This window comes from Haemaphysalis longicornis, unplaced genomic scaffold (genome assembly GCF_048455015.1).
Source record: "Haemaphysalis longicornis isolate Haplotype H1 unplaced genomic scaffold, Haemaphysalis longicornis Haplotype H1 scaffold_3, whole genome shotgun sequence".
Taxonomy (NCBI): domain Eukaryota; kingdom Metazoa; phylum Arthropoda; class Arachnida; order Ixodida; family Ixodidae; genus Haemaphysalis; species Haemaphysalis longicornis.
In genome coordinates, this window is record NW_027526335.1 from 208,464,785 (window position 1) to 208,489,315 (window position 24,531).

The window sequence follows — 24,531 nt, forward strand, 5'->3', positions numbered from 1 at the left end:
AACATGTAATAACCAAGGACGCCTTTCCCCGCATTCTCACCCATGGTCCATCAGTATTATTTTAAAACCCTAATGACCACAAAGTGTGTCCGTCGCATCTCATCTATGATTTCAATACAGTCCAAGGTGCTATTCCAAAACACCAGAAATATCTCGCTCCCGTGTATCTAGCTGCTCGAGTTAACAACTCGTGGTAGTGGATCATTCGATAAACCTCGAGAGAAACCACGGCAATCACGAGGAGTGCGCTAGGGACTATCAGCGGAGCTATTTGAGGCCGCTCACGTTGCAAAAGCCGTGTTTCTGGAAACATCTGCGTGCAGCGTGGTCCACAATAAAGTTGGGATGCGCCCTCCATTGCTTAATCAAGATAAGACAGCTATTCATTTTAAAACTGCAGTCTGGCCCCAGACTTCATTCAAAGTTCCACCCTGTAAAAGTGGCCAGCTACGATATTCTCGGTTGTCGTTTCACCACTGAATTGTATTAGCTATGTGGTTTCAGGGTGCCTGCATTGCAGATCAGCGCAACCAGAACCCAAGAAAGCGAAAGGGTCTACTGTACCTAAGCATCGCTGTGGCGAAGTGGCGGTGGACGACAAAGAAGAAAAGTATTCCGAGCGCGCAGCTGCAGATAGTACCTTCAAGAAAATCGAATCTGGCCGGTGATGAGGGGACGCCTGTCACGCGCTGGGCTTCAGAGCGCAGCCCTGTGATTGTGTTCGCGAGAGCCCTCCTCCGCTGACGCCGTGCTTGGTGTTGGTGACGCGCTGTGCGAGAGAGCGCGGCTCCGTGTTCACCGGGAGGTGGCACCATCGGTGCGGAGCCGCGCCTACGCTTGCGCTGCCACAATCATACCTACCCGATGTCCTCTACTGGGATGTGACATGGCGTAGAGACGGGCATCGAATCAGCCGCGCCGTGACGACTCATTCGGCCCTGCCCCCGTCTTTCGTGGCGTCGACACCCCGGGGCTGGGACTAAACCCAGTAGCACATTTTTTTCCCTCTATCGGGAAGAGGTTCGCGTTATCCTGTGCATTTTTAGCGCGTGTAACTATAGTTGCGTGTTCTTGCTTTATCAAGCTACCGATATTCCGCTTCTGCTTGCCAATTATGGATGATGCAACATTTACCCGAGCACGCACTGGTCACTGACTCGTGAGTTTCACGCCAATCCTGGCCCATTCAATCCAAAAACGAGTGAGCCTGCCAGGATCCAGTGGGGCACGAGTGCGCCTGTACGCTAGCTTAGGCAACATTGATCTTGAGAAGATCATGGCAAGGGGAACTCAGCTGAGACTGTCAGGACAGTAGATTAGGCCGTGGATAGAGAGCGAACGTCTGAGTAAAGCACCACTGCACCCGCCGAGAGGGAAGCCAGCCTAGGAACCGTTCAAAGAGAGACGGAAGTCGCGGAGCGGGCTGAAGAAGCCGCAGATGGAGCTAAAGATGCTGCACAAAGGGAGAATAAGCTGCTACTGCTAAAGATCCGACTCCAAGAGTGTGGTACAAGCCAAGCAAATTTGCCGCAGGAGGTTAAGTTGTTGCTACACCGCCTGCGATCAAACCGCAAAAATTGCTTCTTTTTGACGAGGAGTGCGATGACGTGCACGCGTACCTGCAAAGGTTTGTGCGCGTTGCTACCAGACAGGAGTGGCGTCAAGACGAATGGGCCCTAGCTGTAAGCATATGCTTGAGCGGGGAGGCGCTTACCATCTTAGGCCGTATGAACACCGAAGTGTCTCTAGTTTCCTTCAATGTCAAACGGGCGTTGCTTCAGCGTTTTCGGTTCACAGCCCAAGCTCACCAAGAAAAGTTCAGATAGGCGACGACAGAGGATGGTGGAACCGGGAAGCAACTAGCAGCAAGACCTGCGGGACATGTTGATCATTCGATAGAGATGGCCAATGTGCAAACCAATTCAAGGCCCTTCGTGAAAAATGATCGCAGAACAATTCATCCGCTGCCTACATCCTAAGCTCGTCACCTTCCTCAAAGAGCGGGAGTATAAAACGGTGAATGACCAGGCGGAAGCTACGGATTGCTTTCTATGAAGCAAAACCTCTCGAACCATGAAGGAGTCCCGAAGACATCCGTTACACGACTAAAACCGCGGCTGATTCAGACAAGGAAGCGCTACTGAAATGCTTTTTTGTCTAATTGCTGGGACACTGAGCTCAAGATTGTCGTGACACCCCTAAGGATCCAGTAAAATGCGCTCCTTATTGTCGCGTCAGTCACAAAACTAAAAACTGCAGGAACCTTCGCAATGGCAAAGAGCAGGTTGCAACTTGTGCTGTTGTCAACCTCGGCAAATTCCACAGCACTACATAGAGCTAAACGACGACAAGTGCAATGAAAATACAGGTGCGTTAGGTGACCGCGCGATTACTTCCTGCGACGCAGCAAATATGCCCCGTCACCAAGAGTGGAGTTTGGAATGCGCCAAAATTTCGAACTTGGGAGTATGGCAACCGTGACAGAATGTTTTAAACTGCGCGTTCGGTTTGCGTCGTCAAATTTTATGACCATTGTGCTTTGTCTTTTCACAGTAGTTCAAACAAAAGTGCAAAGATATTATTGAATCTGTTTAGATGATCCTATTATCTAAGATTTAGTATTTTTACTAGTCGGTACCCTTTGTTATTTTTCTTACGTGCGGAGGTACGTGTGCGTCATGAGTGTATTTTTAGGGCCCCAGAATGAATGCTACGTTGGTACCTGAGCTACATACTAAGCAATGATGGATCGATCAAACGATAGATTGATTTATTAAGGCCATAGTGCCTAAGTGTTTTTGGAAGTGAGCCGGTTCTCTTCGCGCAGCTTTAAAGCATTGACAAAGAAGCACTCAAGCTGATGTCGCGATGATTTTGTTGCGAAAAAAAGAGAAAAGAGGCGGCAAGGAAACAAAGTGGGTTGGCGACTAGGAGACAAGAGAAACGGGGTGGTCTCGGTCAGTTCACGGCTGACGTCAACGCGCTGGTTAACTCATAGCCAAGTCACATCCTTGACTTGCTGATAGCGGTCACAAACCAGCCCCTTCTTTGACCGGGTGTGATGCAGGTTGTTTTTGTAAATAAGGAGGTTAAAGTTTACCGGGCGGACAAGAGTAGAGGCGATTTGGCTACGGACAAGGACCAAATTATATTGATGGGACAAATTACAAAATAACTTGCACAAATTACCATCCAGCTAATGTAATGACAACAGTCCTATGATAACAAAGTCCCCTGCTAGAAGTTTCACCTCAAATTGTTTGTGCTCACGTGTAGGTCCCAGCCAGTGAGTTGACTCGGTGCGCAGGGCTCGTTGCCTTTGTCGATGCCGGAACGGTGCCGGGCCGATGAGCAAAACGTTGTATTCGGCCCGGGTGTTCCGTGGACAGTCTCGACTGGAAGAGACCAGGTGTCTATGCTCGGTGTGGAGATCTCCTGAGCATAGATGCCCAGCTGAGAGCTTCCAGGAGGAATGTACGGCTCCATGACGAAGACTCCCCTAGGCGTTCTAGCCCAGCCGAGAGCTTCTGGAACCACCTGCTTCCTGCCTTTATTGTTGTTGTTGTTGTTCTTTTTCCTTTATATTGGCGGAACAGCGCTCGCCACCTCTTCTTCCTCCTGCTCTTTCACTCTCGCGTCGTTCTTCCGCCTCCGCACACACCTCGCCTTCCTCGATTCGACCTTCCAACCACTTCCCGGTGAGCAGCGCTTCCTCACAATTGCCCCTATCGAAAGAAGTGTTGTCTGGAAGAAACACTTCCGGTGAAACGTCCGTCGATGGTCACAGTGGAATGTCCAGTCAGCTTACACGCAAGGCACCAAGTATTACCACTACCATCAGAACACTTTCACGTCATATTGTAACACTACCAAAACACTGCATAACAATGAATCCAACTGCACACAAGCTAAAGTCAAATACAAAGGGTTATAATACAACAAACTGCATCTCCTAAGTAACTTCTTACACAAACCACCCAAATAAGAATGGCATGTAGAACCAAATAACACAAATAAGAGAACCAAATAAGATTGACAAATAAGAGCGACTAATAGAACCAGAATTATTTCAACCAAACGAAGGAGTCACAGACGTTTTAAACAATACCAAAACTAAATATACAGCTGCTTTAGAATACACAAACTTGCTTTGACGTTTAAACAGCGTCTTACACTAAACTCACCTCAGCATTACCAGAACCAAGATTATGCTAAACAAATCAATGAACACACCTGTCTACTGTACCAAGAAAGAAAATTAACACTCTGTGGAAAAATTCCACACTCTAAACGATTGGCTTTGGTTCAAAACGGCTTAGGCAGCCAGCACATATTAGACGACAGAGTACAGCCGTTGAAAACATTACATAACAATCTACCACTTTTATTTCCTAAAATAAATTATTTTGAAATATGTCCTTTTCCCTTAGGCAACCGATTTCTAGCCAAGTTGATGCCATAAGTTCATACCTGTTCGTTGATTGTCGGCTTCATTTTCACTTTTTTGCGGCGCTTCCATTGAGCACCTTTCACTGCGTTCCCCGCCTAGCTCTAAACGACGGCTGTGTTCGCATCGCTCATGCGCCCGATGCACAAAAGCGGGTGAATTTGTTTTGCTCGAAACCAATGCTTCACAATTTTGCCGGATACCTTGCCCTTGTGAGTGATTCTTCGGGCCAATTTGTGAGCTCGCAAGTGGCGGGACACCTCAGGTAGTAGTTCTCCAGCCTCCGCTTTTTCCGGCGGATAAGTATTGGTTCCGTCCATCGGGAACCGTCTTCTGCACGTCTGTTTCTTTCGGTGCATTAGTTCCTCGGGATGTTCATTTGGCCTGTATGCAAATTCAGGTCGACTCTCACCTCTGTCAACAACACTCACTAGGATTTCACCATTCGGCCTCCGTCTTATTCGCCGGTTGTCTATAGGGTGCATACTTTCGCTCAAAATAGCCAGTTAAAGAATGGCCGCCCCGGTCAGGCAAAAGCTTTTTGCCCGGGCACATGAACGCCTGCAGGGTATCTCTGCCCGATTCTATTACTCGTTCTTCGTGGTCGACATAGAAGTGCTCCGTCTGAGAGGGCATTCCAACCGGCCCAGACAGCTCGGCACACGGCTTCCCAACGCTGAATTCACTCGGTCCATTCGCAGCAGGCGTGCCAGCACGCGGCTCGTCTGCCTGTGTGCTAAACTCAGCACGTGAAACTCTTCGTGTCTCGAACACGAGTTTCACCTTTGCGGCTTGCCACTCAAAATCCTTCTCTTTATTTTCTTCTTCTTTACACGTGGCCTCGTAGCAGGCTGCGACCCACGTGACTTCTATTTCATAACGTGCTTGGAGTTTCGACGCCTTCTTTTCTGCAATTCTTTCTCCCCAAGGTGACTGTCCATCTCTAATATTTTACGGTCTATCTCCGCAATCGAAAGCTGATCTGAATTCTGCACGAGCTCTATGTTGCGGTCTAGAGCGGCCAGTTCGAGTTGGATTCTTCGCACTTTTGCGTCTCTCGCTTGTTCCCTTCTTTCGTGAGCAGCGTTTGCTTCTCTTTCCAACCATGTCGGCCGCCAAATGCTCGCGTCTCGGACACACCTTGCTCCTCAACTCTCTGACAATTTTTCAGAGGGTCCTGCCATGGACGCCATTTTTGTGATGCAGGTTGTTTTTGTAAGTCAGGAGGTTAAAGTTTACCGGGCGGACAAGAGTAGAGACGATGTGGCTATGGAAAAGGACCAAATAATATTGAAGCGACAAATTACAAAATAACGTGCACAAATGAACATCCAGCTAATCTAATGACAACAGTCCTATGATAACAAAGTCCCCTGCTAGAAGTTTCACTCCAAATTGTTCGTGCTCACGTGTAGGTTCCAGCCGGTGAGTTGACTCGGTGCGCAGGGCTCGTTGCCTTTGTCGATGCCGGTGTCGGTGCCGGACCGATGAGCAAAACGTTGTATTCGGCCCGGGTGTTCCGTGGACAGTCTCGACTGGAAGATACCAGGTGTTGCTCGGTGTGAAGATCATCTGAGCATAGACACCCAGCTGAGAGCCTCCAGGAGGAATGTGCGGCTCCATGACGAAGACCCCCCTCTGCGTTCTCGCCCAGCCGAGAGCTTCTGGAACCACCTGCTTCCTGCATTCAGTGCTCACCACCTCTTCTTCCTCCTGCTCTTTCCCTCTGACGTCCTTCTTCCGCCTCCGCACACACCTCGTCTTCCTAGCTTCGACCTGCCCACCCCTGTCCGGTGAGCAGCGCCTCCTCACACCGGGCAAACACAGGCGCAAGGACAGTGTTGTAAAGGCAAGGAGAGAGTTGTAATTAGACTGCTTCGAAGCACTCACACCAAACGTGAGCCCTAACTTCTTTAAGAAAAGACTTTTCATAATGGCGGTTTCGTGTTCATTGGGGTGTGATTTTATTAGGGCTTCTTGGTCATGTACTTTGTAATTCCCGCGTTCTTTGTCTCGTGAATTTATTCTGGTTTATGGTCGTTGCCAAATAACACGCGTCCTTTCCGCCGGTAGACATTAGGCTCCTCACTACTAAAGAAGCTCCACTACATCGGGTTATGACGAGTGTGATATTGCCGCCACTTTATTATTGTGGGAACCATCCTCGACCGGCTAACGGGGCTGTTTCTAATAATGGGTATGTGCTCACTGGTGGTCAGAGGAGAAAGAAGTCCAAGTTCGCTTGCTCTATCTGTGGATCGGCAGTGTTTGCCGGCACAAGTTCGCCCTGTTAATAAACGCTTTCATTCCCCTTACTGGAGCTCAGCGCTACATAATTTCAAAATGCGGAATGAAGATTGCTTCCAAAATGCTTCGTAGTCGTGTTTTCTAGTTCTTTCGAAAAACATCTAACACGACTGCGAAGTGTTTTGGAACCAATCCGCTCTGCGGAGCAAACCATTAAGCCTAAAAAATGACATTTTTGGTTCCGGGAGATCAAATTTCAAGGCGCCCGCACGGATCCAGAAAACCAGCGGGCGTGAGCTTTTTTCCAGTACCAACCGACAAAAATCTGACGGACGCTTGCTAGGCCTCTGTGCCTATTACAGACGCTTTGTCTCTCTGGTTCACAGAAATTGCGGAGCCAGTCACGCGCCTCATAAGAGGAGACGTACCCTTCGTATGGACGGCAGAGCAGAAAGTGGCATTTGATGAACTGCGCAGCCGCCTACAAACAGCCCCCTTAGCCGATCGGGGATTGCTCCCACAATAATAAAGTCGCGGCAATATGCTTATCCCAGAACTGATCTAGGCACTAGTTTTAGTTTTAGCTGTCAGAGACGATAGTATTTCTTCCTTACTTTCACAGCAAATTTCGTTCTTTCTGTCCATCTTCCTGTCCTTCGATTGAGGCATCCGGAGAATATATAAATTTTCTGGAACTCGAAGTTTAGGGGCTGAACCTCTCCAATCTAAATGTGGTTCTACATTTTATATACGCCAACATTATCAAGCAATAAAAAATACTAGGCGCATTTGAAGCCAAACAAATACTATGCAATATTTTATTTTCACAATTGATGTGCGCTTGATATTTTGCAAGAAAAACATTACGCGTTAAAGACATCGTGAATAAAAATATTACATCATCTTCCCGTAGTGGATGCCTGAGTAGTATGCGAAGCAGGCAAGGGGTCGATTCAAGTGCCCAGTAGTTTTCAGTCCGTCATCTTCGTGAGGTTGATGTACGTAGCTACTGTTATATTTGCCGTTTCGTTTCCATGGTGACTACCACACTTTTCACTTAGCCGAACTACGAAATGGGAAATTGCGTTTACCTCGTGGTTTCGCATACTACTCAGGGTACCCCTACGGGAAGATGGTGTAAGTTTATTTGAGGGGGGTGGGGGTGTTAGACTGGAGAGGCAATAAAGAGAGAAAGAGACGATGTTGTAGGTCGTATGAGTTTGTCTTTATTTATTCATTATCATAATCATTTCCGTGAGGTTGAGGTACGTAGCTCCAGTTATATTTACCGTTTGGTTTCCATGGTAACTACCACACTTTTCATTTACCGGAACAACGAAATGGGAACTTGCGTTGACCCCATGGCTGTCTCGCATTCTACTTAGGGTTCCCCTGCGGGAGATGGTGTAATTTTATTGGAGGGGGGTGGGGGGTGTTCGAGGGAAGAGGAATTAAGGAGAGAGAGAGAGACGTTGTACTTGGCATGAGTTACTATTTATTTATGCATTATCATTATCATATTCAACGTAGGTGATGTCGTGCCGTGGTTGGCGTTTCGCTTTGAATATGACCGCCTTATGGTCTGTGAAATGTAACGTCAAGGGCTGTTGTAGTGAATGAACCCTACAATTGCTCAACATGAGGGCGATGCACGTTCCCCGGATGGTTGTTGGCTGCTTCTCATCACGGCCCGCCGAGACTCACCGACGCCCGCCGCTGCTGACGACGACGAAACGTCGAAGGCCCTGAAATGAGGTCGTCCCGTGACGGCCCACGAAGACACCGGAAAGCTGTCACTCCAGGAGCCCTTAAAGAGGAATAGTGCTCGTCTCGTGCCGGCCCAAGAAGGGAAGCCATAGAAGCCATAGAAGGGACTCGGCGTTCAGCAAGCCGAGCATGCGCAGTGGGGGTGTGGACGGCGCAACAACGACAACCACAAGGGAGGGACATAGCCCCGACCATGAGATGTTTCGCATCTACTGAATAAAATATCTGCTTTTGCCTGAGCCTAGACGCTCTGCCGCCATTCTATATCGAAAGTTACGACATTCTTGCAGCACAGTGCACTGCAATAATACATACGAACACAGACACAGCGGTGTCAAATCCTCTACCTCCGCATGGATTTGACAGCGTATTTCCACAGGATGTTCGCGGTTCGCTATGCTATAAGAATGTCAAAGTACCAACTAGCCCATCAATCTACACCACAAATTCACATCATATTCTTCTGATGCTCCTCGAGCAAGGAAAGGCGGGCAAATTGAACTGACTTGCGCAAACTTCCAGAGTGTTTATTAGGGAGGAGCGATAACGGAGTTGATGAATGAGAACTTTATTAAGCCGAGCTTTACGCGCTGATGGTTGAGCGACTGCATTGTGGGTAAACCTCCTGTAGCACAGGAAGCCCTGGTCCACATTGGCTGCCTTGGCCCCCGCCATTAGGCTACGCTGGATGGAGAGTTTGAAGCTGGCCATTCAACCCGGCCACAGCTTGTACGTTGGGAGAGTATCGGCGGTACAGGATGGGTTTTCTGACAATCCCATACCATGTGGTGCAGGGTGCCAGGTTGTGAACAGAAATTACAGCTAGTGTTGTAGAGGGTGGAGTACATGGCGTAAGGAGAGTGGCGCGAGGACAGGAAGTTAAAGTCGGCGAAATGCAGTCGCCTTGGCTCTAGACAAACGGGGATGTGGTGGCGGGAACTGTCGTCATTCTTGGCGCCAGTGGGCGAGGATATACGTAACTGAAGTAAGAATAGTGAGCTTGGGACAGCAAATGTGGCTGCGTGTCTTTGCCTACTTGAGAAATAACTACGTGAGTATGAATGCGAGCTTCGCCGTGTGCCGCCTCGCTTTCCTCGCAGGACTTCGGTCCGCGGGTCAAGTGATGTGCATTTCCCGGAGCTGGCGTAAAAGTTACAAACTTTTGACGACCGCGGGTGTTATGCGACCTATCCGGATGTTGCGGAAGGCGACTTAGAAGTTGGTCATTGCCGTAAAGTAGTCATTTTCAGCGGTGGCGGTCAAAGCAATGACAAGTTTGTTTGCTGCCTATATAGATGTCGTGGGAACTGTAGCGGCCGTCAATTCTGCACTATTGGCGTCGGTGACGCTCACAACGCGGGCAGGTTGTTGGGGGTGCGGGAAAAGCATTCGTGAAATTAGGACAGGGATAGTTTGGCAAGCGTTCTAAAAGAGTTCGTATCAGGTCTTTTCGGCGTTTACTGTTGTAGATAGGATGCATATTTCTAGGAATTGGTGCGCCTTTGATGGATTGTCGGAAGTCCAGAGGAATGCCTTGCGTCTGTTAGCATGCTGGGGGATGCCAGTAGCCTAGCCGGGTAAAAGTAGCCCTTCAGGTTGGCGTTAACTTGAAGCACGTGTATTGGAAGATGCGCATTGCTTCTTCCAGTTCCCCTTGTGTATTATGGACGCAGTGCTGTAGACGTTTTCTTGTTGCTGTTTTTCGGGTGAACCAAAGGCGCCCTTGTAGGATTGGCGAACGGCGGTGTTTGTTTTTAGATGCAACGCATCTCTTTGCCTCCTTAACTCGCCTTGTCCCGCATCGTTGTCGCGGCGTAATCCGCATCCCGCCCCCATTTTCCTTGCCGCGGCAGCTGCACGCTCCGCCACTCTCACCGCAGCGCAATCTGTGCGTCAGCGCGGTCAGCGCGCAGCTTGCGCTCGGCTGCGCTCGCTCCTGTCGCCGTGCCAGCTGTGGGTTAGCGCGAAGCTTGAGCTTGGTTAAAAATTTACGCCATCTTCCCGCGAGGGGAACCATGGGGTAGATGCGACGCATCGGGGTGATCATGCTGCGTAAATAGGATACACAACAACAGCAATCCACACGCTGACATCGCTGACATAACGGAAACGCAACGGCGACCCCCGATGCGTTGCATCTACCCCATGGTTCCCCTCGTTGGAAGATGGTGTAATTTTTTCCTTCTCCCCTGGCCAAGTGCACTGTCCCGTACGAAACACGACTAATCAGGAAAAGGTGATGAAAAAAAACGAGATGCGTTTATATCAAGCGACTGGATACTACTGCTTCAAGATGGAATTTGCCACCAAGTACGCACATACGCGCCATTTTTTTCAACTGAGCCAGCGCATGCGAACGCCTTATTTGAGGACTTTTAGAGGCACTAACGAAGTGAGTTACAAATGAATTACAAATTATGCATAGTTATTATTTTAAGATGCTGAGACAATCTCGCAATTATAAAAACATATGCATGGCATGTTTGTACAGCAACTGGTGCAAAAAATAAAAGTTTTTGTTTTACCATAATTCTCATTATTGCGGAGAGGGCTGCTCAGCCACGCAATGGTCGACAGCGCATTGTTAAGTGCTGGAAAGTAGGTTCAACGTCTAAGACGCTAAAGTATAGGAATAAGAAGTCAACAAGACACGTCGAAATGGAGATATGCTCTCCACTTCGGAAAAGAAAGAACACCAAAGGGCATCTCTAACGTCTTTGAGGGATCGCTTTAGCCTAGGGGTTGGCTGAGAATTACCGCGGTCGCCTTATTTTCTTTGTATGCTCAGATACTCGGGTTCTAATAACACAAGAAGAGTGTAAAATATAGCTTCATTTTCAACAGCCGAATGCCCGAAAAGAGCAGTTGAAACAACACTCTTGGTGAACTTTAGGTTGAGCTAAGGCAATGACATTTGCACAGTATATTTTGAAATATGCTTTAGCCAACATGTTTTTGTAAATGCTAAAAACCCACCTTTACCGGAGCCTAACATCTTGAAATGCTAAGAAAACCGTTTTGAGAAGTTTTTTGTGGGGATAAAACTATGCTATTCAGGTGTTTTATTTTGAGAAGAGCCAGAGCTGTGGTTTGATTTCTTTTTGAGGTGCAGCGAACGAGAACCACAGCAAGGGTTTTCATTCAACAGAAAAACAATCCTTACACACCTAGACGCAGACTTGCGCCGTCGTCTGTAAAAGCATGGTTTCCAAAAAATTCTAAATCGCTATGGCCACTCGTGTTCTTTACGTACGCCAACTTTGCGGACAACAGGAGGCTATTTGCAATCAAGTTTGTTTTTGCTTACAAGTACAACAACCGCACAGTGAAGCATTCGCCACCCCAACTTGTTCGTAAGCGGACCAGCGTATCCATTCCTATATGGTGAATCGGGAGAATAGGAGAGGCTAAATGAAAGGACAAGGCTTTGTTGTCGGCTTAAGTGTAGTAGGGGTTCCTAAGACAAACATTATACTCTGAGAAACCGGAAAAGTGACAGTGGAAACACTCAGGCGGCCCGTCGCACTTTTGGACCCAGAAAACGGTTTTAGGCTGCTTGGCAGTCAAGGCGAAATAAATACCGTGAGTCGGTTTTCCCAAAACAGAGTTACCAAGTGGAACACGAAGGGGAGGGTAATCTCGGCTTCGTTGGACCCTTGCGCGATGTTTGTGTGTTTGCGCTGCAAAGAGTCCCTTAGGCCGGGGTTATGAGTTATATTCATTTCATTTGGGTTGAAAGGGGCACACTTGCATGTAACTCTGATTGACTCGTATCTAATACAAGGGAAGTGAGTTGTCCGTATTGTTGCTGAGAGTAAACAGGGTTAATGCTTAATAGGTTTAAATTTATCACGTCTTGAAGTGCGTGCGAAATAGACTCTTTTGGAAGAATGGTAATCGGGGTTCCACGTCACTATGTCAACCTCCGCTTCAATTTTCTATGCGGAGGTGTATTTGTGTCTAGAAAAAATAGAATAGAAATATAAAAATTATGTCTAGTAGAAAAAAAGACGTGAATTTGCCACTTCGCCACCTGGATGCAAACGCCTAGCCGCTTAGAGCTCCATGCATTTTGATGCGAAGCCTCGCTCTACCACATCAGCACAAGTTGGGTTTCACAGTTCTCTGCATGTAGGTAGTTAATTTCGGCGGGCCCTCGAACACACCATGAACAAAAAATAGTGTTGAAGCAAATGGGTAGAATAAATACCAAGAATAGGCTGACAATATTGACACTTTCCAATGCGAAATTTCAGAAAAGCGCGAACAGTCTCCTCCATGCGGGTGCACAGCTCTTACGTGTTGGGAAGTGATTACATCTTTAGCGGATGCAATATGTCGGGCTATAATCTGGCAATGTTTGGCAGTGCATCGCCGTCGGCAAGCAAGTCACACGTTGGCTCGGCATACTGCCCTCCCCGTCACGCCTACGACACACTTTCTCCTTAGCTTACTTGCTGGCTCAATCTCGGGTTTTTTCGGTGTTTTTTTAGATGCAAAGCATCTCATGCTTACGGTTGTGTCCCTCGCTTCCTTGTCGTTGTTGTCCGCCGTTCGCACCCCCACTGCGGATGCCTGGCGCGCGCTGCTCATGCTGATTTTGGCAGAATGCTACAAGGGATTGGCCAACCAAAGAATCCATCACAAGATAGCTTCGTGTTCAACCACTGTCGCATCTGCTCGTAGGGTAACCCTGAGTATGCGAGGCATTCCTCCTCTCATCTCCAACACTCCTCTTCTATCCGACATTCCTCCTCTCCTCTCTGAAGCTTCTCTCCACTCTGAGATTGCGCACCGAATGGCAACAGCTGTGGCTTCGCGTGCGATAATGCGACCCCATGGCTGCTTCGCATACTACCCAATGTTCCCCTACGGTAAGATGCTGAATTTTTTTGCTTGCTTGGTTAGAAGGAGGCCGATGGCGGCGGACCAAGCTAAACCACTGGAGCGGGCAAAAACAGGCTGACAATAAGATAGATGTAATGCAGTAACGTTTGCAAGCCTGTGAAGTTTAAAGCTTATATCGCGCTACAACACATTAGACGTGACAAAGACAAAACGCGCCAGCGCTGCTATCGACCGCTGTTTTGAAGGAAGAAACACCTATAGGTAGTTCAAAACCGCCTGACATACCGTGTGCTCGAACAAGTAAGCCTACGACAGTGGCTCAGGGGCTAAGGCGTTGTTCTGCTGATCGCAAGGACGCGGATTCAATTCCGGGTCGCGGCGAGCACTTTTCTGATGAAGGCATGACAAGCAAAAACGTAACCGGCCTAAAAGAGTCACTCAACCTGCCATCTCTCTTCACGTCGCATCATATCAATTTTTTGCCTCCTGCACAGTTTCTTTTTCTACCCACAGCCAACGCACGAACTTTTAAAGCCGCCGAACAGAACGTCTTCCCGCAGTAATCCTTCAAACTCTATTGCACGAAATTACGGCCGTATATTGGTGATGAATGACTCTTTTTTCCTCCATGCAATTAAACTTTGGAATCACCTGCCCGATAACATTGCGGTTATACCTGACCAGACAATATTCCTGCAAAAGCTGGAAACCCACTTGATTACAGTCAATAACCTAACACTTTAGCGATAGTGCATCATCACACAGTATAATTATTCTTCCCAAATAGTTCCTGTTTTTGAATCTAACCCGTAGTGAAAGTGTTCGTTTATTGTTTTGTTGTTCGTTATTATTACTCGCGTTTACTGTTGTATATTGTCTATTGTTTGTCTGTATCGAATTGTACAGAGTCACTGATTATTTGTTGCCCTCCCTTATGTTGCCCTCGGGCCTTTAATGATGCAATAAACAAAATATAAAATGAAATAACTAACTGACATTTATTTCACATTTAAAACTGCGTAAATTTAAATGTGTGAAACTACTAAACTTCCTGAAGTTATTATCTAACCAATCCTATGGTGTACGCTTAATACTTCGGCATCTTGATACTGCTCTGGGAGGGTCTCGGTTGGACTAAGGCAGTGTGGTCTACTGCTCTGCTACAAAACGGCACTATAAATGGTGGACCCACTGCTGGATGGGATGCTGCGTCAGACTCGTTTGTTTTAGCACTACACAAGACTAGAGCCTTTACGCATCGTGCGATAATTGGAACCTGCACCATCCGGGGATATACATGGACTTGCTTTGTGCCTCAAAATTGTCTATGACTAACCATCTTTAATATTAGACAAAAGTTAGGCAACCAGCAGCCTTCGGGCCGCACGCTCTAACACGCTGGTCCCGCTGACTACGTGCTGGAGCAACATGCGACCGTATGCGACCGCATGCGGTCCTAGCACGTTGTCAGAACCTCCACCAATCCTCCTGTAACTTCCTGTACGAAGGCCAACACGCCTGTTTTGACCTCTAATGGGGTTACAAGGGACACAAAGAGCGAGAATCGATCGCTTCCAGTAGGCATTGTCCACATTCTCACACTTAGCCAGATTATTGCCAAATATTCTCAAATATTGTTGTCAACTTGCTATATTTTTTCTCTTTGCCCGCAAAGCACCCCTACCCCCTAACCGATTTACCAACAGGTCCTCCGCGGTGTCTGCTGTATAGAAGTCGGCCTTCCATCTCGAAATGTTGCCAGCCCCTGATTTCGACCGTTATCACTATGTCCTGAGAAAAATGCTTTTCAAATATATCTATGTTTGTGCTTTTCCCTTTCGTATTGGGAGAAAAAGCTTATTATCTACAGGTCTATTTTCTAGACACCCGCAATACAGACACCCATGATTTCGTTCCACCATGAAGTCCCCGAATTAGGTCATGTAATATACCTTTCTTAAAAATAGAAAAACATATGGCGCTTAGAAGTGTCAGTCTGCAACACTTCGTTATTGCAGTAGAAACACGGGTGCGCAAAATTTTACAGTACGCGTCAAAAAACTTTGTACCACGTCTTGTGGGGCGTATAGCCGACACCTTTAGTTCGCCAGAAGCCGGAACATCAAAAGCAGCATTTTTCACAAAACGAATACTCAAGTTTATTTTTTTAATTGACATTGTAAATATTCGATTTTCAAGTACATCCTGACAACGGAGTGCTAAGTGATGTGTCCACGCTGTCCTACACCGTGTTTTTTAAAAATTTTGCAATTAACCTCGTCTTTTAGCAGATATGAGATCATACAAACAAAATCTTGAAAAAATGTGATGCGAACAAAACCTCGAACCAAGCATACTGTCACTGTTCGTCACCGTATGCTAGGTTCGAGACAACTCTGAGATCAGCTGGAATGACGTTGAGGGTGTACTTCAGGAGGACTCACATGTGGGCAAGTTGGTACTGCCTAAAAATCTTGCAACAGCATCGTAAATACAAAAACACTAGAGGAACAGAATGCCAGGATGACACTGTTCCAGTCACAGATTTATCCTGTCGTTCTCTTCCTCTAGTGTGTGTGTATTTACGGTGTTGTTCGAAGACAACCGCTCGTGGTGGTGCACATTAAGACACAATGGGTGTAACAACGGCACCTTACACTGGCCAGAAGCCACACATTAGAGAACTTAGCTAAACATTATGAAAAATTCGGTTAGAAACGGAGAAAAAGCAGCATGTACTAAAACAATACTTGGGCCGATAAACAATTGATTCACATAAAAGACCCACAGACGTTGCTTGGCAAGGGGATAGTTATGCCACACTCATGTAAAACACATACACCTGCTCACTGGATCCGCAAGACCATAATGTCACTGCTGTGAAAAGGGTATATCCGTTATCCACAACCTTTTTCAGTTGAAGCCACTCGATCGAAAACCATGCAAAGGATTCCAATAACTACAATGACACTACATACGTATTAGCTGATTATCATGCTTACTTCTGCTTATTATACGATAAAAATCCAATCCTATTCAAGCCAAGCCAATTCAATCCGATGCAATCCAATCCAATGCTCGCGCGTGCGCGGCACGCCTCTCCAGGAGCTACGCGATACTAGTCAACATTAGCCAGTGTAGCCAATCCAAACAAATCTAATCCAAGTAACACTGTTCGCGGCGTACTTCAAAGGCTTCGAAACCAAGCACTTTATGAATTCATAAGCGTTCGAAACTCGTGAAACGCTGTCGCTTGTCATGCATCTTACCTTTGTTCTGCGCAAAGAAAACTATAGGTGTATTGGAGGCAAAATATACGTAATAAACCGGCAGCGCCCGCGTTTCTTTAGTTAAGGACGCCCGTTGGATTGCATTTTTTACAATAGTAAATGGAAAATGTGGCAGTGCAACGCTGGCACGTGCTGGGGGAGAAAAGCACAAACAGAAAAGAACTCCCGCTGGCGCAGTTTCAGGCAGGGGGCGCGCGAGCACTGCGAAGGCGGTAAATTCGAATTGCATGAGGTGATAGCAGTTAGCGGATAACGGCGGTACAAATCATTATGGCGAATCACTGCTCGTACTTCTGACCTTTAGTGGAAAGGCTTTATTTTTTTAATTCCAACCGCGATTGTTAAAACGAAGGACGAGCGCAAATTGACCAGCTACTTCAATTTTTCCTTATAAAATAGGTTGCTGAGGGAGTATGCATATTTTTCATAGATTGTCACATTTTAAGTGCACAGCACTTTAAACTCTAGCCTTGTCGTCTTTGAAACCGTCGCCTTGTCGTCCTAGAGTTCTTTGGGCACTATGCAAGCAGACGCTGCCTTACACTGACGTCGCACGCGCCGGGTTTGTCTGATGCAACACTGGCCCGCTGACATAAGTGACGCCACAAAAACCTGACACTGTTTCTCAATTTATATATAATGTTCCATAACATATTTATGAGCGTTAAGAACAATAGTCGTAAGCGCCCCTCCACAGAAAACCCGCGTCTCCCAGAAGTATTGCACAGCTATGTAAGTGGATTGTAACAAGTGTTACAATAGAGGTTCGGTAGATAGCCGCAGCAAAAGTCATTTGCCGACGCAGCCGCAGCACCTGTCGTTCTAGTTGCCTGCATCCAAGGAAATATTGCCGACACCACAAAACATGTAACTGGGTGAAACAATTTAAATTTTCAGAAAAAACAAGGAGCCACAATTGAATTACTGCAGCTGCACACAGAAGAAGCCCATAGGCATACATTGACCCTGACTCCCTCAGTGAATATTTCAGGCATTCTGCCTCTAACTTTCGGCACAAGTCATAGTTGGTCGACGTCCATATATTAGGGTTTTATATCTCAAGTGTCGCCAATCACTCTGACCATAAATACTCAAGGCTCTCATTACGTGGTGAATTCGCAGATCGCTGTGCGTACGTGCCAAAATAGCAACTTTTCGGCCAAGTCATTTGAGCAGTAGAATAACAAGGCAGAGCAACTATTTCTCTGCGAAGAACACTTTTTATGCCAGTATTCGGTATGCTTACGGTTTCAGAGCATCTTTGTGTTTTAAAACAACAAAGGTAACTGAAATCGCCGCCTGAAATATTAACGGAATAGTTTGCTTGGCACCTACTTGATTCCAAGTACAAAGAATTGAAAATGTCATAATTATGAGGGAATTTAGTCTGTCACGCTTCTCTATAATAATAGCTACGCAAAAATGGTTCAAAGAAAGTAACAATTAGAAACAAAAATGTGCTGGCATGTGTCAAATTGCTGGATGGTATTTCCAGTGAGCGTGTCAAACACTACGGTTGCTTGGTGTATGACTTGGCCTTGTATCACTACCCTGCTTGCCTTGTGGTTTTATGAATCTATACGTATTATAAGTAGAAAACTTTTGGGACGTAGTTTTTTCAAAAAACTGCACGCGGTTTCGCGAGCTCACCCCGAAATGAGACGAAAATGCTCAGTGATTTGGTGGGGTAACAGGCATTAACAAAGACCCACTCAGGTAGACGTGCCAAGTTGGGGTTTTTGTTAACCGAAGGCACACTTATCTTCGGTACCTTGTTCTTAAAAGCTGGGGCTTGGACGGTGTCGGTTTATTTATAAAAAGAAGTAGCGCTGAGCTCTCTTTGTACCACAGTAACGTATTCCGTCTTATAATAAAAATTGTACCATCTTTGAAGGCAGGTTTGAATATTATGTCGGAGCCCCTGCTTTAATCTTTCAATTCCTTCTTCTCTTTCTGGGAGAGATTTTAACTCCCCTTTTTAAAAATATTGTACACCAGCCACTGATGCAGCTTCTAAAAACAAAAAACTGTGGAAAAACTGCAGCATTATTTTACTTTTTAAGAACAGTACTGGATGATTTTATGTTACCGAAATTCATGGAGCAGGGAATACAGGCAGACCCATCCTTTTATCTATAGGAATCCTAACCGAAACCATCTCTCGTTTTATCAATACTCTAAACAAAGACACTACGCCCTCACTAACCTCCTACGTCAAAAATAAAACCCGGTTTTAGCTGATAATATAAAATTAGTTCAACCGAAAGATAACCTGCTAGACACCTTCGATGTCGCTTGCCGATATCAAATATTCCACGTTCGGACTGAATTACATCTGTAATCGCGGCATACCGTATTGCATCCCAAGAAATTCCCGTCCATGGTGAAGCCTTCAGCATGCTTCCACATCTTCTCTTACAGCCTTAACACTTTAAAATTAACAATACGCACTGCGTGTAAACCAAAGAAACCCTTATGGAGAAATATTCCAACACAACTGCGCTAACGTTTTTTTAGATAATAAAGTTTGAATTATAAGCAGCGCACAGCTTCATGCTACTGTTATTGTACGTTTATTCACTGCATGTTTGTCATTTCTGGTCACGGGACAGTGGGCCGTAAAAACTTTATCGCCGCTTTCAACAACGCCAAAGAGAACATATCATTCTCCTATTCATCTTCCATATGTGCCATTAGCTTTCACTACATTTCTGTGAGAAGATTGCAAAACAATCTTGTGACTTCAATGTATTGAAGCCAACAAACAGGCTGCGATTTTAAAAGCACCCATGTCAAACATTGTACTCTTAGTATAGCAAACAGTCAGGCACCGCGTTTGAAAAGAATATGCCCCTTCCCGGGTGCTTTTGCCTCTAACGGTCAGCAACTAATTATTTAGGCGACAACTTTACACATCGTCTGTCATTATTGTTGATATTAAAAAGTCTGCAAAGCAGTTCCGCCACCACCTGATAAACAAAGCGAAATTGCAGTCTTTGAACACAACCCCCGAACTTTTGTCTATTATTTTTCTTGGTATCCTAACGTAAACCACATACTCTTCAAGGACCAGAACTTTTTTGTCAAAGCTACAGGTGCCAATTTTTTTCCTGAGCCTCGCTGCGTCATTGACAGACGTGCAAGGAACAGCAGTAATATTGTATTGTCGGCTATAGCCAATATCCCAAACTTCCGAAGCAGTGGTCACTGGAACAATCGTAGACGGCAACTGTGCCTAATTATGACTGGGGCCTCTGTCACCAGCAGCACCACGTTTTCATTCTACCTCCAGATTCTCGACAAGATTTTAGATTTCATTCTAGACAATGCTTGTTCTAGACAATGCTTGTTCATTCAAGACAATTCCACCTCCAGATGTCATTCTAAACAATGCTTCTGACAGAACAAGCATTGCCTGCCTTCTTAAATGAGCCATATATGATGCCCAGTAGGTTGGTGAACCGAAAGTTTGTTAGGTGGAGAATTGACAACCACAGAGCACACAAAAAGTCCCTAACATAGCTTCATCGCTGTAAACATGTAATAACCAAGGACGCCTTTCCCCGCACTCTCACCCATGGTCCATCAGTATTATTTTAAAACCCTAATGACCGCAAAGTGTGTCCGTCGCATCTCATCTATGATTTCAATACAGTCCAAGGTGCTATTCCAAAACACCGGAAATAGCTCGCTCCCGTGTATCCAGCTGCTCGAGTTAACAAATCGTGGTAGTGGATCATTCGATAAACCTCGAGAGAAACCACTGCAATCACAAGGAGTACGCTAGGGACTATCAGCGGTGCTATTTGAGGCCGCTCACGTTGCAAAAGCCTTGTTTCTGGAAACATCTGCGTGCAGCGTGGTCCACAATAAAGTTGGGATGTGCCCTCCATTGCTTAATCAAGATAAGACAGCTATTCCTTTTAAAACTCCAGTCTGGCCCCAGCTTTCATTCAAAGTTCCACCCTGTAAAAGTGGCCAGCTACGATATTCTCGGTTGTCTTTTCACCACTGAATTGTATTAGCTATGTGGTTTCAGGGTGCCTGCATTGCAGATCAGCGCAACCAGAACCCAAGAAAGCGAAATGGTCTACTGTACCTAAGCATCGCTGTGGCGAAGTGGCGGTTGACGACAAAGAAGAAGAGTATTCCGAGCGCGCAGCTGCAGAGAGAGCCTTCAAGAAAATCGAATCTGGCCGGTGATGAGGGGACGCCTGTCACGCGCTGGGCTTGAGAGTGCAGCCCTGTGATTGTGTTCGGGGAAAATCCCAGAGCGCAACCGCTGCTCTTCCCGAGAGCCGTCCTCCGATGATGCCTAGCTTGGTGTTGGTGACGCGCTGTGCGAGAGAGCGCGGCTCCGTGTTCACCGGGAGGTGGCACCATCGGTGCGGAGCCGCGCCTATGCTTGCGCTGCCACGACCATACCTACCCGATGTCCTCTACTGGGATGTGACATGGCGTAGAGACGGGCATCGAATCAGCCGCGCCGTGACGACTCCGAAGGCCCCGCCCCCGTCTTTCGTGGCGTCGACACCCCGGGGCTGGGACTAAACCCAGTAGCACATTTTTTTTCCCTCTATCGGGAACAGGTTCGCGTTATCCTGTGCATTTTTAGCGCGTGTAACTATAGTTGCGTGTTCTTGCTTCATCATGCTACCGATATTCCGCTTCTGCTTGCAAAGTATGGATGATGCACCATTTACCCGAGCACGCACTGGTCACTGACTCGTGAGTTAAACGCCAATCCTGGCCCATTCATTACAAAAACGGGTGAGCCTGCCAGGATCCAGTGGGGCACGAGTGCACCTGTAAGCTAGCTTAGGCAACATTAATCTTGAGAAGATCATGGCAAGGGGAACTCAGCTGAGACTGTCAGGACAGCAGATTAGGCCGTGGATAGAGAGCGAACGTCTGAGTAAAGCACCACTGCACCCGCCGAGAGGGAAGCCAGCCTAGAAACCATTCAAAGAGAGACGGAAGTCGCGGAGCGGGCTGAAGAAGCCGCAGATGGAGTTAAAGATGCTGCACAAAGGAAGAACAAGCTGCTACGGCTAAAGATCCGACTCCAAGAGTGTGGTACAAGCCAAACAAATTTGCCGCAGGAGGTGAAGTTGTTGCTACACCGCCTGCGATCAAACCGCAAAAATTGCTTCTTTTTGACGAGGAGTGCGATGACGTGCACGCGCACCTGCAAAGGTTTGTGCGCATTTCCACCAGACAGGAGTGGCGTCAAGACGAATGGGCCCTAGCTGTAAGCATATGCTTGAGCGGGGAGGCGCTTACCATCTTAGGCCGTATGAACACCGAAGTGTCTCTAGTTTCCTTATATGTCAAACGGGCGTTGCTTCAGCGTTTTCGGTTCACAGCCCAAGCTCACCAAGAAAAGTTCAGATAGGCGACGACAGAGGATGGTGGAACCGGGAAGCAACTAGCAGCAAGATCTGCGGGACATGTTGATTATTCGATAGAGATGGCCAATATGCAAACAAATTCAAGGCCCTTCGTGAAAAATGATCGCAGAACAATTCATCCGCTGCTGACGACCTAAGCTCGTCAACTTCCTCAAAGAGCTGGAGTATAAAACGCTGAACGACCAGGCGGAAGCTACGGATTGCTTTCTATGAAGCAAAACCTCTCGAACCATGAAGGAGTCCCGAAGACGTCTGTTACACGACTAAAACCGCGGCTGATTCAGACAAGGAAGCGCTACTGAAATGCTTTTTCGTGCAATTGCGAGGACGCTGAGCTCAAGATTGTCGTGACACCCCTAAGGATCCAGTAAAATGCGCTCCTTATAGTCGCGTCTGTCACAAAACTAAAAACTGCAGGAACCTTCGCAATGGCAAAGAGCAGGTTGCAACTTGTGCTGTTGCTCAACCTCGGCAAAATCCACAGCACTACATAGAGCTAAACGACGACAAGTGCAATGAAAATACAGGTGCGTTAGGTGACCGCGGGATTACTTTCTGCGACGCAGCAAATATGCCCCGTCACCAAGAGTGGAGTTTGTGAAGCGCCAAAATTTCGAACTTGGGAGTATGGCAATCGTGACCGAATCTTTTAAACTGCGCGTTCCGTTTGCGTCTTCAAATTTTATGACCATTGTGCTTTGTCTTTTAACGGTAGTTCAAACAAAAGTGCAAAGATATTATTGAATCTGTTTAGATGATCCTATTATCTACGATTTAGTATTTTTACTAGTCGGTACCCTTTGTTATTTTTCTTACGTGCGGAGGTACGTGTGTGTCATGAGTGTATTTTTTAGGGCCGCAGAATGAATGCTACGTTGGTACCTGAGCTACATACTAAGCAATGATGGATCGATCAAACGATAGATTGATTTATTAAGGCCATAGTGCCTAAGTGTTTTTGGAAGTGAGCCGGTTCTCTTCGCGCAGCTTTAAAGCATTGACAAAGAAGCACTCAAGCTGATGTCGCGATGATTTTGTTGCGAAAAAAAGAGAAAAGAGGCGGCAAGGAAACAAACGTGGGTTGGCAACTAGGAGACAAGAGAAACGGGGTGGTCTCGGTCAGTTCACGGCTGACGTCAACGCGCTGGTTAACTCATAGCCAAGTCACATCCTTGACTTGCTGATAGCGGTCACAAACCAGCCCCTTCTTTGACCGGGTGTGATGCAGGTTGTTTTTGTAAATAAGGAGGTTAAAGTTTACCGGGCGGACAAGAGTAGAGACGATTTGGCTACGGACAAGGTCCAAATTATATTGATGGGACAAATTCCAAAATAACGTGCACAAATTAACATCCAGCTAATGTAATGACAACAGTCCTATGATAACAAAGTCCCCTGCTAGAAGTGTCACTCCAAATTGTTCGTGCTCACGTGTAGGTCCCCGCCGGTGAGTTGACTCGGTGCGCAGGGCTCGTTGCCTTTGTCGATGCCGGTGCTGTGCCGGTGCCGGTGTCGGTGCCGGGCCGGTGAGCAAAATGTTGTATTCGGCCCGGGTGTTCCGTGGACAGTCTCGACTGGAAGAGACCAGGTGTCTATGCCCGGTGTGGAGATCTCCTGAGCATAGATAACCAGCTGAGAGCTTCCAGGAAGAATGTGCGGCTCCATGACGAATACTCCCCTAGGCGTTCTCGCCCAGCCGAGAGCTTCTGGAACCACCTGCTTCCTGCCTTCATCGTTGTTGTTGTTCCTTGATATTGGCGCAACAGCGCTCGCCACCTCTTCTTCCTCCTGCTCTTTCCCTCTCGCGTCCTTCTTCCGCCTCCGCACACACCTCGTCTTCCTCGCTTCGACCTTCCGACCACTTTCCGGTGAGGAGCGCTTCCTCACAATTGCCCCCATCGAAAGAAGTGTTGTCCGGAAGAAACACTTCCGGTGAAACGTCCGTCGATGGTCACAGTGGAATGTCCAGTCAGCTTACACGCAAGGCACCAAGTATTACCACTACCATCAGAACACTTTCACGTCATATTGTAACACTTCCAAAACACTGCATCACAATGAATCCAACTGCACACAAGCTAAACTCAAATACAAAGAGTTATAATACAACAAACTGCATCTCCTAAGCCACTTCTTACACAAACCACCCGAATAAGAATGGCAAATAGAACCAAATAACACAAATAAGAAAACCAAATAAGATTGACAAATAAGAGTGACTAATAGAACCAGAATTATTTCAACCAAACGAAGAAGTCACAGACGTTTTAAACAATACCAAAACTAAATATACAGCTGCTTTAGAATACACAAACTGTCTGGGACCTTTAAACAGCGTCTTACACTAAAACTCACCTCAGCATTACCAGAACCAAGATTATTGTTAACAAACTAATGAGCACACCTGTCTACTGTACCAAGAAAGAAAATTAACACTCTGTGGAAAAATTTCACATTCTAAACGATTGGCTTTGGTTCAAAACGGCTTAGGCAGCCAGCACATATTTGACGACAGAGTACA